The sequence below is a fragment of the Mustela nivalis genome (assembly GCF_964662115.1).
Source record: "Mustela nivalis genome assembly, chromosome: 5".
In the NCBI taxonomy this organism is placed as follows: Eukaryota; Metazoa; Chordata; class Mammalia; order Carnivora; family Mustelidae; genus Mustela; species Mustela nivalis.
The window spans coordinates 49,445,526-49,464,972 of NC_139024.1; the positions used below are offsets into that span (position 1 = coordinate 49,445,526).

Below are 19,447 nucleotides of genomic sequence, written 5' to 3' on the forward strand. Positions count from 1 at the left end.
GGAGGGCTCATATTGCATGGAGCAGTGTGTGTGGTGCATAAACAGTGGATTCTTGGAATACTGGAAAAAATTTTAAATTAATTAATTAAGACTTTAAAAATAAAGACAAATAAGTTGGTTGAAAAAAGAAAAAAAGATTAAAAAAGGAATGAATATGATCAAGCTGGAGACTAGAACAAAGCCATGTGCTAGATGTAGGGTATATTTTTCTCTGTTAGAAGAAACTATATCCCAAAGTTTTAAAGAAAGAAAAACAGGTATATAAAAAATAAGATTAAATACAATGAAAGGGTAAAATATGACTATAACAATGAAAATTTTAAAATATTTTTAAAAGGTATTGATAAGATAAAATAGTTTAAAAATGGTTAAAATAGGAAAGAGGTAAAATTTTTAAAAATATAATAAGAAAAAAATAAAATAAAATAAATTAACTTTGAAAGACTAAAGGTTCATAGGAAGAAAGCCATGACTTCTATGTGTTGCTTTCCCCTAGCTCTGGATTTCTGCAGTTCTCATTGAATAGTGAACTTTGTCTTAGCTGGATGCTCTTGCTGCTCTTCTGGGGAGGGGCCTGTTGCAGTGATTCTCAAATGTCTTACCCCAAGGTGGAATTACACTGCCTTTTCCAGGCGCCAAGCTAAGGCATCTGCTCAGGTTTTATTTCAGGAGTTTTTGTTCCCTGAATGCTTTCCGTACAGATTTGGAGGATGGGAATGAAGATGGTGGCCTCCCAATCTCCAGTCCAGAGGAACCAAGAGCTTGGGGCACCCACTCCTCAGTGCACCCACAGGGAAAAGTAATCAATCCCTCCCATCTCCCTGGTCTCCAGCCACACTCTGTGCTCACCTGGCCTGTGACCAAGAGTTTCTATCTCAGGCACACAGCCCTGTTTGGAGTCTCCAAACCCAGCATATTCCTCCAGTGCACTCCTGTGCCACTCCTCCTGGAGGAAGAAGGAGGGGGTCTCCCTGGATCTGCCACTTGTGAGGTCTCTGCCCAAAGAACAGTGGTCCAACTGTGCCTTGGATCATGGTTTAAGGTAACCCCAAGCTGAGAGTGCACTCCCCAGCCCTGTCTCTGGAGCCTGCTTCCGTGCTCCAACTACCACACTCAGACACCCTCAGTCTTTCTGTGTCCCTGCGGGTCTTGAGGTCACAGTCTCAGGAAGGGATCCACCCCCCCCCACACCATCCCCCACTTAGCCTTTGGAGTGACATCACTCAGTGGAGCAGACTCCTAAAGTTACGATTTTGTGCTCCACTGTTCTCTCCCTTGCCAGGAGCTGGTCTCTCCTCCTGAGGTCTATCTTACCATACGTCACTTAGGATTCACTTCTCCACACATCCTACCCTCCAGAAAGTGGTTGCTTTTCTGTTCCTAGAATTGTTGCTCTTCTTCTTTTATACCTCCTGTTGAGTTTGTAGGTATTCAGAATGATAACTATCTAGCTGAATTCCTGGGACCTGATGATATTAGGTCTCCTACTCCTCCACCATCTTGCTCTGACCCCTCCTCTCTATCACTTTCTTAACTGTAAAACAGGAATGGTAATAGTACCTGTCTTAAAAATAAATTGGTACATGGAAAGGAATTAAAACGTGCCTAGCAGAGAGCAAGCACTGGTAGCCATTAATATTATTCCATTTTTATGTAATGATAACACTACAGGTGTGCTGCTTGACTTTTCTGTCGAAAGCAACTTTTCTGGGGCACCTGGGTGGCTCAGTTGGTTAAACATCTGCCTTTGACTGAGGTCATGATCTCGGGGTCCTGGGATTGACCCTGGAGTTCCACTCCCTACTCAGCAGGGAGGCTGCTTCTCCCTCTCCCTCTTTTCTCTCTCTCTCTCTCTCAAATAAATAAATAAATAAAACCTTTAAAAAAAATAATGGGAACATCTTTTCTTTATTCTCCTCCCTCTTCTCCCCCTTCATCTCCTAGACTATTTATCTTTCATTTCACAACCATTTCCACTGCTCAACAAAATGTCTTCACATGTTGCCTATCCTTATTCAAGTGCAAAGAAAATTTTCATTTAATGTTTGCATATTCCATTGAAAGCTTAGTAGTAACAACTGGATGGAGGAAGGAGATAGAATAAGGAATGTCCTTGTTTTTCTTATTCATTATTCTTTTTTCTTAAAGATTAACTGATTGATGGATGGATTTTAAATTTCATTTATTTATTAGAAAGAGAGAGGATGCAAGCAGGGAGAGGGGCAGAAAGAGAGGGAGAGAGAATATCTAGCAGAAGATCTTTTGAATGCAAAGCCTGACGTGGGGCTTGATCTCATAACCCTGAGTTCATGACATGAGCTAAAATCAAGAGTCAGACGCTTAATTGGCTGAGCCACCCAGGTACCTATCTTGTTTATTATTCTTAATAAAAAGACTTGCTGGCTATAATATCCTCCCATATGAATGTTTTAACTGTTAATGATCAAAACCATATATAGCAATTACAAATAAATGTTATGGTAGTTATAGTATGCTGCACTTTAGAATCTAAGAACATATACGACTCTTAACTCCCAGAATCTTTTCCTATTCTTAGTAAGCACACCTCAATTTACCTCTGAAGATCTATATCTTCCCAACTCCCTGCCTTCTTCATAATTACAGTGAAGTTGGAAGTTGTTCAGACTGCCCCAGTCAAGGTGTGGCCTTGTAAACTCTAATTCTGGGAATCTGGGTCCTGAGCACAGGGATACTGAGACAGAGGGTAGATTCATTCCATTGAGCTTTCTGAGGACACTGTCCACTGATCCTTTTTACCTAGAGCTCTGGAACTGCTCTACATCTGCCCTTCCTGCGGCTGCTCATCAGCTTTCTCTTTGATTCTGTGAGCTAACCTATATTCTTCCAACAAATTTCTTTTCTATTTAATTAGGCAGGGCTTGTTTTCATTGCTCGCCATCAAATTCTAGTACTGGTTGGACTTAGACTTCCAAGTTCCACTTTAGCTATGGTTTGTGGGTACAAACCAAACTGGTAGAAAAAAAAAAAACTGCTAAATGGTGTATGTGTGAGAAAGACAGAAAGAGAGAGAAATCTAGTATGCATATAACTGCACAAGAAAAAATAGATTTTGTGCTACAATATATTCACAGGGAAAACAAGCCAACCATGATTTTACCATGGAAATTTGTATGTGTCTTAAGATGGTCTGGAATTTTAATTACTCAAGTGAGAGCTTTCCTTGCATATTAAAAGTTGTCATAACTCTTTTATAAATAACATATTATGCAATATTACAGGTTTCTCTCTATAGTATACATTTTTAAATTTAGGTTCATTGTTAACTGACCTGGCATATGTTTTCCTTACAATTTAAACTGGTTTATTTATGTAGGTCATAGTAAAACAATAAAACAAATCAAATTAATACATTAGAGCAAATAAAATGTAATTGTAGCTTCATTTATTTGCATTTCTTATGGTAAGATACAAAATACATACATTTCATGAATACATAGGCATATGCAAAATTCTGTGTAAATCCTGTTAATAATTTCTCCATGACTGTAGCCTTTCTTTAATTTTACATTGCACCTAAGAGGTTAAGCTAGAAAGAAAGATTATGAGAGGTATTCATTTAAAAATTATTTATGAAAAGTTCTTAAGAATTAAATAGAAGAACAATCATCTGTGTTCTCTCTGAAATATAATTATTTTTTGGAAGAGTATGACACAAAGTTCTTAAGTAATATTTGGGGATTTTTTCCCATCTTTCCCTTAGATTACAAGGTTTTTATTTTTTTAATTTTTTATTTTTTATAAACATATATTTTTATCCCCAGGGGTACAGGTCTGTGAATCACCAAGTTTACACACTTCACAGCAGTAACCAAAGCACATACCCTCCCCAATGTCCATAATCCTACCCCTTTCTCCCAAACCCCCTCCCCCCAGCAACCCTCAGTTTGTTTTGTGAGATTAAGAGTCACTTATGGTTTGTCTCCCTCCCAATCCCATCTTGTTTCATTTATTCTTCTACTACCCACTTAAGCCCCCATGTTGCATCACCACTTCCTCATATCAGGGAGATCATATGATAGTTGTCTTTCTCTGCTTGACTTATTTCACTAAGCATGATACGCTCTAGTTCCATCCATGATGTCGCAAATAGCAATATTTCATTTATTTTGATGGCTGCATAGTATTCCATTGTGTATATATACCACATCTTCTTGATCCATTCATCTGTTGATGGACATCTAGGTTCTTTCCATAGTTTGGCTATTGTGGACATTGCTGCTATAAACATTCGGGTGCATGTGCCCCTTTGGATCACTATGTTTGTATCTTTAGGGTAAATACCCAATAGTGCAATTGCTGGGTCATAGGGCAGTTCTATTTTCAACATTTTGAGGAACCTCCATGCTGTTTTCCAGAGTGGCTGCACCAGCTTGCATTCCCACCAACAGTGTAGGAGGGTTCCCCTTTCTCCACATCCTCGCCAGCATCTGTCATTTCCTGACTTGTTGATTTTAGCCATTCTGACTGGTGTGAGGTGATATCTCATTGTGTTTTTGATTTGTATTTCCCTGATGCCGAGTGATATGGAGCACTTTTTCATGTGTCTGTTGGCCATCTGGATGTCTTCTTTGCAGAAATGTCTGTTCATGTCCTCTGCCCATTTCTAGATTGCATTATTTGTTCTTTGGGTGTTGAGTTTGCTAAGTTCTTTATAGATTCTGGACACTAGTCCTTTATCTGATATGTCGTTTGCAAATATCTTCTCCCATTCTGTCAGTTGTCTTTTGATTTTGTTAACTGTTTCCTTTGCTGTGCAAAAGCTTTTGATCTTGATGAAATCCCAATAGTTCATTTTTGCCCTTGCTTCCCTTGCCTTTGGCGTTGTTCCTAGGAAGATGTTGCTGCGGCTGAGGTCGAAGAGGTTGCTGCCTGTGTTCTCCTCAAGGATTTTGATGGATTCCTTTCGCACATTGAGGTCCTTCATCCATTTTGAGTCTATTTTCGTGTGTGGTGTAAGGAAATGGTCCAATTTCATTTTTCTGCATGTGGCTGTCCAATTTTACCAGCACCATTTGTTGAAGAGGCTGTCTTTTTTCCATTGGACATTCTTTCCTGCTTTGTCGAAGATTAGTTGACTGTAGAGTTGAGGGTCTATTTCTGGGCTCTCTATTCTGTTCCATTGATCTATGTGTCTGTTTTTGTGCCAGTACCATGCTGTCTTGATGATGACAGCTTTGTAATAGAGCTTGAAGTCCGGAATTGTGATGCCACCAACGTTGGCTTTCTTTTTCAATATCCCTTTGGCTATTCGAGGTCTTTTCTGGTTCCATATAAATTTTAGAATTATTTGTTCCATTTCTTTGAAAAAGATGGATGGTACTTTGATAGGAATTGCATTAAATGTGCAGATTGCTTTAGGTAGCATAGACATTTTCACAATATTTATTCTTCCAATCCAGGAGCATGGAACATTTTTCCATTTCTTTGTGTCTTCCTCAATTTCTTTCATGAGTACTTTATAGTTTTCTGAGTATAGATTCTGTGCCTCTTTGGTTAGGTTTATTCCTAGGTATCTTATGGTTTTGGGTGCAGTTGTAAATGGGATTGACTCCTTAATATCTCTTTCTTCTGTCTTGTTTTTGGTGTAGAGAAATGCAACTGATTTCTGTGCATTGATTTTATATCCTGACACTTTACTGAATTCCTGTATAAGTTCTAGCAGTTTTGGAGTGGAGTCTTTTGGGTTTTCCACATATAGTATCATATCATCTGCGAAGAGTGATAATTTGACTTCTTCTTTGCCGATTTGGATGCCTTTAATTTCCTTTTGTTGTCTGATTGCTGAGGCTAGGACCTCTAGTACTATGTTGAATAGCAGTGGTGATAATGGACATCCCTCCCGTGTTCCTGACCTTAGCGGAAAAGCTTTCAATTTTTCTCCACTGAGAATGATATTTGTGGTGGGTTTTTCATAGATGGCTTTGATGATATTGAGGTATGTCCCCTCTATCCCTACACTTTGAAGAGTTTTGATCAGGAAGAGATGCTGTACTTTGTCAAATGCTTTTTCAGCATCTATTGAGAGTATCATATGGTTCTTGTTCTTTCTTTTATTGATGTGTTGTATGACATTGACTGATTTGCGGATGTTGAACCAACCTTGCAGCCCTGGAATAAATCCCACTTAGTCGTGGTGAATAATCCTTTTAATGTACTGTTGAATCCTATTGGCTAGTATTTTGTTGAGTATTTTCGCATCTGTATTCATCAAGGATATTGGTCTATAGCTCTCTTTTTTGATGGGATCCTTGTCTGGTTTTGGGATCAAGGTGATGCTGGCCTCATAAAATGAGTTTGGAAGTTTTCCTTCCATTTCTATTTTTTGGAACAGTTTCAGGAGAATAGGAATTAGTTCATTAAATGTTTGGTAGAATTCCCCTGGGAAGCCGTCTGGCCCTGGGCTTTTGTTTGTTTGGAGATTTTTAATGACTGTTTCAATCTCCTTACTGGTTATGGGTCTGTTCAGGCTTTCTATTTCTTCCTGGTTCAGTTGTGGTAGTTTATATGTTTCTAGGAATGCATCCATTTCTTCCAGATTGTCAAATTTGTTGGCGTAGAGTTGCTCATAGTATATTCCTATAATAGTTTGTATTTCTTTGGTGTTAGTTGTGATCTCTCCTCTTTCATTCATGATTTTATTTATTTGGGTCCTTTCTCTTTTCTTTTTGATAAGTCTGGCCAGGGGTTTATCAATTTTATTAATTCTTTCAAAGAACCAGCTCCTAGTTTCGTTGATTTGCTCTATTGTCTTTTTGGTTTCTATTTCATTGATTTCTGCTCTGATCTTTATGATTTCTCTTCTCCTGCATGGCTTAGAGTTTCTTTCTTGTTCTTTCTCCAGCTCCTTTAGGTGTAGGGTTAGGTTGTGTACCTGAGACCTTTCTTATTTCTTTAGAAAGGCTTGAACCGCTATATATTTTCCTCTCAGGACTGCCTTTGTTGTGTCCCACAGATTTTGAACCGTTGTATTTTCATTGTCATTTGTTTCCATGATTTTTTTCAATTCTTCTTTAATTTCCCGGTTGACCCATTCATTCTTTAGAAGGATGCTGTTTAGTCTCCATGTATTTGGGTTCTTTTCAAACTTCCTTTTGTGGTTGAGTTCTAGCTTTAGAGCATTGTGGTCTGAAAATATGCAGGGAATGATCCCAATTTTTTGATACCGGTTGAGTCCTGATTTAGGACCGAGGATGTGATCTATTCTGGAGAATGTTCCATGTGCAGTAGAGAAGAATGTGTATTCTGTTGCTTTGGGATGAAATGTTCTGAATATATCTGTGATGTCCATCTGGTCCAGTGTGTCATTTAAGGCCTTTATTTCCTTGCTGATCTTTTGCTTGGATGATCTGTCCATTTCAGTGAGGGGAGTGTTAAAGTCCCCTACTATTATTGTATTATTGTTGATGTGTTTCTTTGATTTTGTTATTAATTGGTTTATATAGCTGGCTGCTCCCACGTTGGGGGCATAGATATTTAAAATTGTTAAATCTTCTTGTTGGATAGACCCTTTGAGTATGATATAGTGTCCTTCCTCATCTCTTATTATAGTCTTTGCTTAAAATCTAATTGATCTGATATAAGGATTGCCACTCCTGCTTTCTTCTGATGTCCATTAGCATGGTAAATTTTTTTCCACCCCCTCACTTTAAATCTGGAGGTGTCTTCGGGCTTAAAATGAGTTTCTTGGAGGCAACATATAGATGGGTTTTGTTTTTTTATCCATTCTGATACCCTGTGTCTTTTGACAGGGGCATTTAGCCCATTCACATTCAGGGTAACTATTGAGAGATATGAATTTAGTGCCATTGTATTGCCTGTAAGGTGACTGTTACTGTATATGGTCTCTGTTCCTTTTTGATCTAGCACTTGTAGGCTCTCTCTTTGCTTAGAGGACCCCTTTCAATATTTCCTGTAGAGCTGGTTTGGTGTTTGCAAATTCTTTCAATTTTTGTTTGTCCTGGAAGCTTTTAATCTCTCCTTCTATTTTCAATGATAGCCTAGCTGGATATAGTATTCTTGGCTGCATGTTTTTCTCGTTTAGTGCTCTGAAAATATCATGCCAGCTCTTTCTGGCCTGCCAGGTCTCTGTGGATAAGTCAGCTGCCAATCTAATATTTTTACCATTGTATGTTACAGACTTCTTTTCCCGGGCTGCTTTCAGGATTTTCTCTTTGTCACTGAGACTTGTAAATTTTACTATTAGGTGACGGGGTGTGAGCCTATTCTTATTGATTTTGAGGGGCGTTCCCTGAACCTCCTGAATTTTGATGCTCATTCCCTTTGCCATATTGGGGAAATTCTCTCCAGTATACCTTCTGCTCCCCTCTCTCTCTCTTCTTCTTCTGGAATCCCAATTATTCTAATGTTGTTTCGTCTTATGGTGTCACTTATCTCTCGAATTCTCCACTCGTGGTCCAGTAGCTGTTTGTCCCTCTTTTGCTCAGCTTCTTTATTCTCTGTCATTTGGGCTTCTATATCACTAATTCTTTCTTCTGCCTCATTTATCCTAGCAGTGAGAGCCTCCATTTTTGATTGCACCTCATTAATAGCTTTTTTTATTTTAACTTGGTTAGATTTTAGTTCTTTTATTTCTCCAGAAAGGGCTTTTATATCTCTCGAGAGGGTTTCTCTAATATCTTCCATGCCTTTTTCGAGCCAGGCTAGAACCTTGAGAATTGTCATTCTGAACTCTAGATCTGACATATTACCAATGTCTGTATTGATTAGGTCCCTAGCCTTCGGTACTGCCTCTTGTTCTTTTTTTTTGTGTTGAATTTTTCCGTCTTGTCATTTTGTCCAGATAAGAGTATATGAAGGAGCAAGTAAAATACTAAAAGGGTGGCAACAACCCCAGGAAAATATGCTTTAACCAAATTAGAAGAGATCCCAAATCATGAGGGGGGAGAAAGGGGATAAAAAGAGGTTCAAAAAGGAAGAAAGAAAAAAAAAAGAAAAAGAATTTTAAAAAAGAAAACAAATAAGAAAAATATAAAAAAGAAAAAATATATATATTGTATAAACTAGTTAAAAAACGTTAAAAAAGAAAAAGGTAAAAGTTAAAAAAAAAATTTACCAGAAGGCGAGAAAAAAAACAAAAAATGAAAAAGAAAAAAATTAAATTAACTGCAAGACTAAAAATAATCACAGGGAAAAAGCCATGAGTTCCATGCTTTGCTTTCTCCTCCTCTGGAATTCTGCTGCTCTCCTTGGTATTGAAACCGCACTCCTTGGTAGGTGAACTTGGTCTCGGCTGGATTTCTTGTTCATCTTCTGGGGGAGGGGCCTGGTGTAGTGATTCTGAAGTGTCTTTGCCCCAGGCGGAATTGCTCGGGTTTGCTTTCAGGAGCTTTTGTTCCCTGAGCGCTTTCCATAGAGTTCCGGAGGACGGGAATACAAATGGCAGCCTCCTGGTCTCAGGCCTGGAGGAGCCCAGAGCCCAGAGCTCCACTCCTCAGTGTGCCCTCAGAGAACAGCGCCCAGTTACTCCCGTCTGCCTGACCTCCGGCCGCGCTCCGAGCTCACTGAGCCTGCGACCGGTTCAAGGTAACACCGAGCTGTGAGCTTACTGTCAGCTCTGTCTCTGTAGCCGGCTTTCCCGTTCCAATACCCGCAAGCTTTGTGACACTCAGACACCCCCGACCCTTCTGTGACCCTGCGGGACCTGAGGCCACACTGACCCCACGTGGGCTTCGCCCCGGTTTAGCCTCTGGAGCGATGTCCCTCAGCGGATCAGACTTTTAAAAGTCCTGATTTTGTGCGCCGTTGCTCCGCCACTTGCCGGGAGCTGGCCCCTCCCCCCCGGGGTCTATCTTCCCGTCACTTTGGATTCACTTCTCCGCCAGTCCTACCTTTCAGAAAGTGGTTGTTTTTCTGTTTCCAGAATTGCTTTTCTTCTTCTCTTTGATCTGCCGATGGATTTTCAGGTGTTTGCAATCTTTAGATAAGCTATCTAGCTGATCTCCGGCCAGCTGAAGTAGTCTCAGCCTGCTACTTCTCCGCCATCTTGACTCCTCCAAGGACAAGGTTTTTAAATATATAATCTATTTAACTCATTCACTGGTGAATGTGTTTTGCAGACTAAATGTTACATCAAGCACTGAAAATAATTCCAAGGTAGTATTTATAATGGTAACAAAAAAGTACCTTAAAAAAGATACCTTAAAAATTTTACCAAGAAGTCTTTGCAAAACCCATAATGCACATTTTTTTAAAGATTTTATTTATTTATTTGACAGAGAGATCACAAGCAGGCAGAGAGGCAGGTAGAGAGAGATGGGAGAAAGCAGGCTCCCTGCTGAGCAGAGAGCCCGAATCGGGGCTCGATCCCAGGACCCTGGTACCATGACCTGAGCCGAAGGCAGAGGCCTTAAACCTACTGAGCCACCCAGGCACTCCAATACACATTTTTATAGTACAAGTACACATACTCTAAGGAATTTTGTTGTTAGAGAGAATTGAGGGAGCAGGCAGAGGGAGAGAGAATCTTAAGCAGACTGCACGCACAGTGCAGAACCAATGCAGTGCTCAGTCTCATGACCCTGAGATCATGACCTGAGTGGAAATCAATAGCTGGATGCTTAACTAACTGAGCCACCCACGTGCCCCTCTACAGAATTTTCTACAAGTTAATAGAAAAATGTCAAATTCTCTCTGTGTTTGGCATACTCCTGATTTTTATATTAAAAAAAAAGGCATACAGAAGCAAAACTAATTTTTATTTCTTCCTCAGTACAGAAGCTTAGTACATAATATTTACAACTCAGAAGCAGAAAGATCAAAAAGACATCTACCAACCCTTATCTGAGACTGCTTTCCTTTCCCTTTCACACCCGACCCATAGAATAAGGCTGAAATACTGGTCTGAAACAAGGGTTGACACAGAGCTAATATGTGCATTGTCTTTAGCAAATGTTCTTTTGTAACACTTAGTATAATGGTCTTTCATGAGTTGGCAAAATCTGTAAGAAGGCAGTCCTGGTTTCCTCGAATTCTGGGTATTTTGATCTGTGGAAACTGCTAAGAAAGTGGTATTTTTTTTCTCTCCAGGTCTAAAAAATGCACAAAATAACCTTATGGAGGAAGGAAGCCCAAAGGCAGAGAATTCTTCTGAAATAACCTGATTCATAGGTATGTATGAACATATCTCTCTCTCTCTTTATATATATATATATGCCTCAGATACACACACACACACACACACACATATAGCTATGATATACACAGAGAATCTGTGCTACTGTTAAGTTGTTGGTCATCACTAAACAAGATCCTCAGTATTTTCCACCAATCCTACTAGATCTTTCATATTTGCCACAGCTCTTTCTCATTCCTACAGCAATCAATCACCAAGTCTCATCAGTGCTCCCTCCTAAATTCCTCCCCAGTCCACTTGATTTCATGCATTCCCAGGGCTTCTCCAGGGTTCTGACCACATCCCTTCCCTATTGATTACAGCACTAAAGTCCCAATGAGTTTTCCTATCTTTCCTACTGTTCCTCATCTTTTCTGCATTTCAGTAATCATCTGGGACTTCTCTTGACTTCTAAGACATGTCACATTCTCTTCCTCCACAATTTTCCACATGTCTTCCTATTCCCTGAAACACTTTTTCTCTCTATTCTTTATTTAGACAGTATCTAATTATACTGCAGGTTCCCAACTAAATATCACCTTTTTAGTGTGTCATTTCCAGATGTGTAGGTCTGTTTAGGTTTCCTTCCTGTATGTTCTATCATAATAGTCAATTTGATTTATTGCATTTATTTGTTGAATGTGTCTTCCCTGCTAGTCTGTAAATTAAATTCCTTGAGGGTAAGGAGAGTCTTTCTCATTCCTGTGCTCTCAGTTCCAGAGTTCCATTCCAGGAATCCACAACCCTCCCAGGACTCTATTTTCCTTCCTGCTTTTCTCCTTGCCAAACCCCCCAGAACCTTTATCTCGTCTGGGAGAGGTTGAGAAACCTCTTCTTACACAACCTGCTTTCTTCTGAATACTTTGTCTTTGCCAAGGCCAAATCTTTTGAAACGCAAAAGCACAGAATTGATCTTTGTGTTCTCTGTATTCTGCTGTTTCATCCCTCTGCCAAGATAATAGCTGATGGAATGGCAGACAAGTATGGGGTAGAGGAGTATGTTTGTTGGGGAGAGAAGAGCAATCCAATGTTATCTCAACCATCAGTCACCTCACATTCATAGTTAGCACATTACCCAAGGATGTTGACGTCTGTCCTCCATGACTTCTGGATCCAGTCCCACACTGCTTAGGTTCTCCCTTCAAGACTAAAAGTCTTATTCTCCCAGAAGCTGGGAATTTTGCTTGCTGATAGCCATCAGCTTTTAGCTTTCTCTGGGAATTTCCCTCAGCCTTAGACAGCCTCCTTTCCTAGAGTGGGGTTCCTTCCCTTAAAGCATATCATATTCAATATAAAGGCAGGCCCCTTTCCCTAACCCAATCCGAGGAGTTGGCTTATCTTGTTGTGACTACATTACAGCCCATCTTCTTCAGCCTATCCTGCCTCCTTCCCTCCACTGGAAATGCCAGTCCCAAGAACAGTCCAGTAAATTTTGTGCACACAGATCTCTATCTCGGGGTCTCCTTCCTGGGAGGCTTGTCCTGCAACAGCCAACTTTAGACTCCTTCTGCCTGTAAATAAATAAATATATATTTATTTATATATTTTCCAGTTCCAGAACCTAAAAATGATGGGGGGAATTCCAGGTGACTTAGAGTCTTCTTCAAATAAACACGGAAACATGTTTAGAGTCTTCCTTCCTTCAAACATGGAAAAAGAATTATAGCTTATTTCTGTTAACTTTAAATTTTTGATACAGTCAATAGGGTATTGTTGCGAGGTGAGGGAAAACATACAGGAGAAAAAATTTTTGCATTTATCTTTTTCTGGATTTCACTGGAAAGGATTTTAAGTGTGTGTGTGTAGAGAAAGAGAGAGAGTACTTATAGAATTAAAAATAATAAAAAAGTATAAATGGAAGTGGCTGTTAATTTTTTAAACATGAATTATAAAATTGTATAAAATTCTCTAAAAACCAAAATAACTTAAGTCATCCTGAAGAGTGGAGCTGATATTTGTTATACAGACTATGAAATACTGTTTGCCAAGTCTTTTAGTGCTAATTGCTTTTCACTGACAACTGAAGGAAATCAAGTTGAAGAGAAGGTAAGATTAAAAGACTACATCATTGTTCTTTTTCATGCAAAGAAACGATACTACTACATTTTCCTGAGAGTTTGAAGATCTTAGAAGTCACATAGTCTCAAATCCTGGCCAGTGCAAGAATATCTTCTATGAGTTATTTTACTTTTGACTAGAACACATAAATATGTTTCTAATACTAATTTTATATTTTCTTATTTTGAAGTTCAATTAATAATCTTTGTAAAATATCAGCTTGAGGCCCTGTGCACTACATCGCTTTTTATCACTCTTTGATTGTCTTAATATTAGTGCATTTACCTATCTTCTATTCAATTTGGTCCATGGAAACTATTACATGTAGCTAGCAACAAGTGTCTAAAAGAGATACATTGATTTACTTTGGTTTGCCTTCATACTTATACTACACTTAACTCATGTTTATGATAGTTTAGAAGGTATTCCTTCTTTGCTGAACAACTACCAAACAGAGGTGGACAGTGTCCGAGTAATGTAGTAATGTAGTATAATAACTCTCCTAAGGATTGCCTCATTATGGATTGATTATGCTGCCAAGAAGACATCTGTAATTTTTTTCCCTGTGTGTGAGTGTATGCGTATGAGGAACAAGAGCTCAAATGGCCCCCTTGCTATAGAGTTTATTATTATTTGCCTCTTTAGGAACACTAGAGCAATTCTATTCAGAACACAGAAATTAAAACCAAGTAATAATAATAGCCACTCTTTATAAGTGCTTCCTATGTTCTAGGCACCATGCTGAGTGTTTTACATACTTTTGGCCCATTTAAGCCTCATAACCCTGTGAGGTAGATATTTAAAACCCACATGTTATAAATAAAAACCTGAGGCTCAGAAAGGTTTAAGTAATTTGCCTAAATTAACATAGCTGGAAAGTTATCATAAGTCATATCTGATTTTTTTTAGCCACCCTTCCAAAACTCTTAAGGACTTTCACTTCAGGTCTTGACTAACTTCTCCAGAAATAACCTCTTTGCCCTTAACTCTCTAAGTTTGAGTAACTCAATTCCATAACTTCTCCTCCTTTACACTTAAGAATGTTCCACACTCCTTCACTGCCCGCTATCTTCCCTTCACCCAGCATCTCTCACTACTCAGCATTTTATCTCTTTGTTATCTGCTAGAGCTTGCTAACTGGATGACTAGCTGCCAAATAAAATCACGGGAGGAAAAGATAAAGCCTCTCATTTTTCTCTCTTAAGCCTTCCCTCTCTTCAACTTCCTTCTTGGTGAGTGTTCAAGTTCTCCAGTTTCCTCAAGCAGACCCAGTGCTAAAAATAGCCCACTCTGTGGTAGTCCGGGTGGCATTTCCTGGGGAATGAGGGCCCCAGTAAGAACAACTGGTGGAGTGAGTGTGGGATCACCCTGTACCTCTCTCCTGCACCCGATGCCGCGCCGCTCAGACTTCCGCAGGAATTTGTTCAGAGTCCCTTTTGGACAGAGCAGATCAAAAGGAACTGGTGTGTTTCCTTTCCTCTGATGAGAGTGGCATAACATATCATGGTTTCAAGGACATAAAATGAGTACAATTGTTGAGGTAGAAATATAATTCAAGCCTGTCAACCATACCATTGTTCCAACTAAGCAAAAAGGCTTGATGAGAAGTGTGAATTGTACTGCTAATGTTTAACAAAACATAATTAAACTCATTGCAAACTGTTGGAAGAAAATTGTTTCTCATACACACATAATATTTGGGGGGTCATTTTTAAAGGAAGATTACATTTTTTAAAAACAGACTCCCTGCCAGGACAAAAATAGAAATGAAATTATAAAGAAAAAAAATATATATATATATAAATCCATACCCTCCTCAGTAATCTGTTATGAAATAATTTTAGTTTATCATTTTTATTATAATGGCAATGCCTGTTAACTTCTAAAAATTCTTTCTGATATTAAAGAAAAAAGTAAAAATTACACAAAATCCCCCCACAGTGAGAAAAACAAATTTTGTGACAATCCTTTCTCTGTACACACCTAGGTCTGAGCCCATCAGCTCATTTCCCTAGCCACGGGGAATCAGAAATGTAGTCAGTTGCAGTCAACGAGATGTGAGAAGAATCTTGCTGAAAAGTTTTTTTCCTCACTCTTAAGAATAGGTCATGAGAAGAAATTGGCTCTTTTTATCCTAGTAATTGTCAACTATTTTATCCTAGTCATGTCACTTCTAGAAAAACTGCGGTGTGCTTCTTAATACCAGCTTCAGGAGGAAGCCAATTCAAAAACTGGACAAAGATGAAAGAATTACAGAGAAATGATTTGGATAAAGACAATGAGTTAAGCCATTCTTAAAGGCCACACTGCCTCAAGACTTCCAGGCATGTGAGCCCATAACCTCCCCTCAGTTAAAGCCGGTATAACTTGGATCTCTTGGCACTTCAAGCCAAATGCATCCTAACTAACACAGCTATTTTTTGCTCTAAGAAAAATTTTAGTATTTATGTAGGGTCAATCATGCATTTTCTTAATAATCTGGTTACTAACTTGCTTTTCACGGTATCCCCAACGTACGGGTTATACACACACTCTCCTAAATTTGATCTTTTAGAAAATTTTATAATTTAATTTTTTAGCTTTTTTTATATATCATGTGAGGTAATGGTCCAATAAATGTTTTCAAATAAATAGCTAATTATGCAGTTTCTAATATGAAAACAAAATGAACCATTCTCTTCCTTTTGAAGTGAAATACTACCATTATCCTATATTAAGTTCCCATGTATCCTGCAACTTTTGATTTGGTCTACTAATCTATTAATCTATTCTCATGCTAATACCCAACCATTTTGATTACATTGACTTGATAACATTTTAATATCTGGCAAGGAATCACATCATTATTTTTCAAATTCATACATTTCTTAGCTTCTCTTGGACACTTATTCTCCCATATAAAATGTAAGATAATTCAAATTTTTAAAAGCATAGAGATTTAAATTGGAATTTCATTAAGTGTATATAACAACATGGGCAGAATTGACAAACTTATGAAGTTAAGTCCTCTCTTGCAAGAATGGTGTATGTGTTTCCATATGTTGAGCTCTTGATAAGCTTTTAAGTAAGATTTTATGGTACTCTTCCTAAAGGCCCTGTATTTTTCTTATTAAATTTATTTTAAAATATGTTAAAGTTTTGAGGTGCCTGGGTGGCTCAGTGGGTTAAGCCCTTGCCTTCGACTCAGGTCATGATCTTAGGGTCCTGGGATGGAGCCCCTGCATCAGGCTCTCTGCTCAGCAGGGAGCCTGCTTCCTCCTCTCTCTGCCTGCCTCTCTGTCTACTTGTGATCTCCCTATCGAACAAATTGATAAAATCTTTAAAAATATGTAAAAGTTTTTGTGTTATTGTCTGTGGATTATTTCTTACATTTCTAATTCTGATTATTTCTAGTATAGAACCATACTATAGCTTTTGAAATAAGTGATGCATACATAGTTCATAAAACAATTTCAAACTAGAGATTCTTGGGTTAATGTCTAAATGACATTTGCACTTGGTTTTGCATAAGTAGTATTTATTATGTTTAGGTAGTCTCCTTTTATTCCTATTGATTGCAGCTTTAGTAGAAATGGCTGGTGAGTTTAGTCAAATGCCTTTTCAGCATCTATAATACAGTTTTAATACATTAAAATAATGATGCAATAAGTTGTGTTATTGAAAAATTCCTGACGTGAAACCATCCTTGCACTTTGGCAATAAATTATACTGGGTCACTACTGATACATACTGGACTTTATTTACTAATATTTCTATTAATAATTTTGTATCTGTGCTCTTTGTTTCTTTGTTTCTTTCTTTCTTTCTTTCTCTGCGAGAGAGAGAGAGAGAGAGAGAGAGAGCGAGCATGCACAGGAAGGCAGAGTGGCAGGCAGAGAGAGAGAGAGAAGCAGACTCCCTGCTGAGGAAGGAGCCCAATGCAAGACTCGATCCCGGGACCCTGGGATCATGACCTAAGCCGAAGGCAGCAGCTTAATCAACTGAGCTATCCAGGTGTCCCTGTATCTATATTCTTAAGTGAAATTGGGCCATTACTTTCTTTTTCTCTTATTATATAGCTTTAGTACTAATATAATATCAACTTCATAAAATATATTAATCAGCTTAACATCATTTTCTATGATTTGGAATAGTTTAAATAACATTGGAATTATTTATTCCTTAACAATTTTAAATGTGTAAATGCACTTGTATTTTATTTGCTTAGTAAAAGAGTCCACAGTCAACTCTTGATTATGCCTAAGAATACATACCCTCTTAAGAATATTATGGTCAAGACAGAAAAGAAAATGAGGTGAACAAAAATCAAAAGTAACTTACCTCCCCATCTCTTACCCCCATGATAATGGCTCAAGGTGAGTACTTTTACATTCCACTTCAGGAAAGAAAACGTCTTACCTTTTATTTCTCTTATCCTGCCTTTACTGGTTCTCCTTAAAAAATATATATATATATATATATATTGTCCAAAGTGACTTTGGGACCCTTCATTCATATATACCCACAGATTTTGTTTAATTGAAACTTCCTCTTTCTTCTATTCCTTGCTGCATTGACTAAACCATGGCTTTTTCTTGACAAAAGTTTCTGAAAACTCTTGAAAGAAGAAGCTATTCATATTTTCATGCCTTCTGTGTCTCTGCAACAAGTTTTAGGGAAGACAACCTTCCCACACTACTGAATTGCCAATCTTGAACTGTGCCGTAGTTATGCCTCTCCTAGTCATTACCCTATGATATCACTGCATCAACTGTACATCACATTAGCTTACAATCTTATTTCTTTTCTTTTCTTTTCCTTTTTTAGATTTTTATTTATTGATTTGAGAGAGAGAAAGCACAAGCAGGGGGCGTGGCAGAGGGAGAGGGAGAAACAGAATCCTGTAGAGCAGGGAGCCCAACATGGGGCTCAATCCCAGAACCCTGGTATCATGACCTGAGCTGAAAGCAAATGTTTAACCAACTGAACCACCCAGGCACCCCCACGATCTTATTTTCCTTGTTTCTCCTCAACATCTTGAGAATACACAGTGTTCACATTAATGATTCACCAAATCCCCATCTTGCAATTCCTTAATCTTTTTTCCATCTATAATGCTCATCTCTTTATTCCTCAACACCCACTTCCATAGCTACATAAATTCTGTCATTATAACAGCGTATGCTTACAGAACACTTTATACCAAGCACAATTCTAGAAGCTTTATGTACATTAATTCATTCAGTCCTCACAAAAAATCCTTCAGTGTCACTTAGAATGTCCTTTGAGCAGACTGAGGCGTGGAAAAAAAAAATGTGACTAACTTGCCTAGTGTTGTGTAGCTAGTAATGGGCAGAGCTGCTTGCTCTTAGCCACTATTTTCTACTACTGTTTCTGTAAGCATAACCTTCTGTCTTTTAGCTATTTCTACACCAATAGTCCTGCTAAACTTTCCCTTTAATCCCATTAAAACATAGAGTTTCTTATGGAGTCTTTGACTCTATCAGACTCCTTTTTTTTTTTTTTTGAAGATTTTATTTATTTATTTTATAGAGAGAATGAGAGCACAAAGAGGGGAGTGGCAGGCAGAGGGAGAGGGAGAAGCAGGCTCCCCGCAGAGCAGGGAGCCCGATGCGGGGGTCTATCTCAGGACCCTGGGATCATGACCTAATCATGACTTGAGCTGATAGCTGACACCTAAGTGACTAAATCACCCAGGCACCCAGATCAGACTCCTTCTTGACTTCACGTTCTTCCTATTTGGTTTTAACACAGTATTGTCAATCCCTTCAACTATACTTTCCCATGCCTCCTTAATTATTTAAAGATATCCTCTTTGTATCATAACTTATTTTACAAGCCCTACCATAGGCATTATTATTTGTTTTTGCTGTTCTTTCTCTCAGGCTGGCAATCATACCTATAGTAAATGGCAACCTCGTGCTGACTGACCTCACTATAAATGCTTGACCAAAGACCCAGCTGGGCATTTGCCTACTGCTGCTCAGCAGTATTTTCTCTCCTCTCTACCTGGCTGTCTTTCCCATTCTGAAACAGTAACATTCCCCTTAACTGCTCAATAATTTTATTTCCCTCAATCTTACAACTCACCTTCTCAGCAGATGACTTTATTTCTAATATCACAAGAACATAGTGTCCATCATAAACTCCTTTAAATTCCCCTTATCAACCTCCAAATATTTCTGTAGTTTTGTCCCTCCTTAAACTTTCCTACAT

At 38.5% G+C, this 19,447-nt stretch overlaps 1 long non-coding RNA gene across 1 annotated transcript in view; it reads left to right on the top strand.

Annotated features, from left to right (window-relative positions):
• Positions 1 to 19,447, top strand: part of LOC309864301 — a 75,436-nt gene that overhangs the window by 12,535 nt on the left and 43,454 nt on the right. Inside the window, exon 2 of the long non-coding RNA XR_014311448.1 lies at positions 11,089 to 11,169. This is a non-coding gene — a long non-coding RNA (uncharacterized lncRNA). The remainder of the gene's footprint in view (positions 1 to 11,088; positions 11,170 to 19,447) is intronic.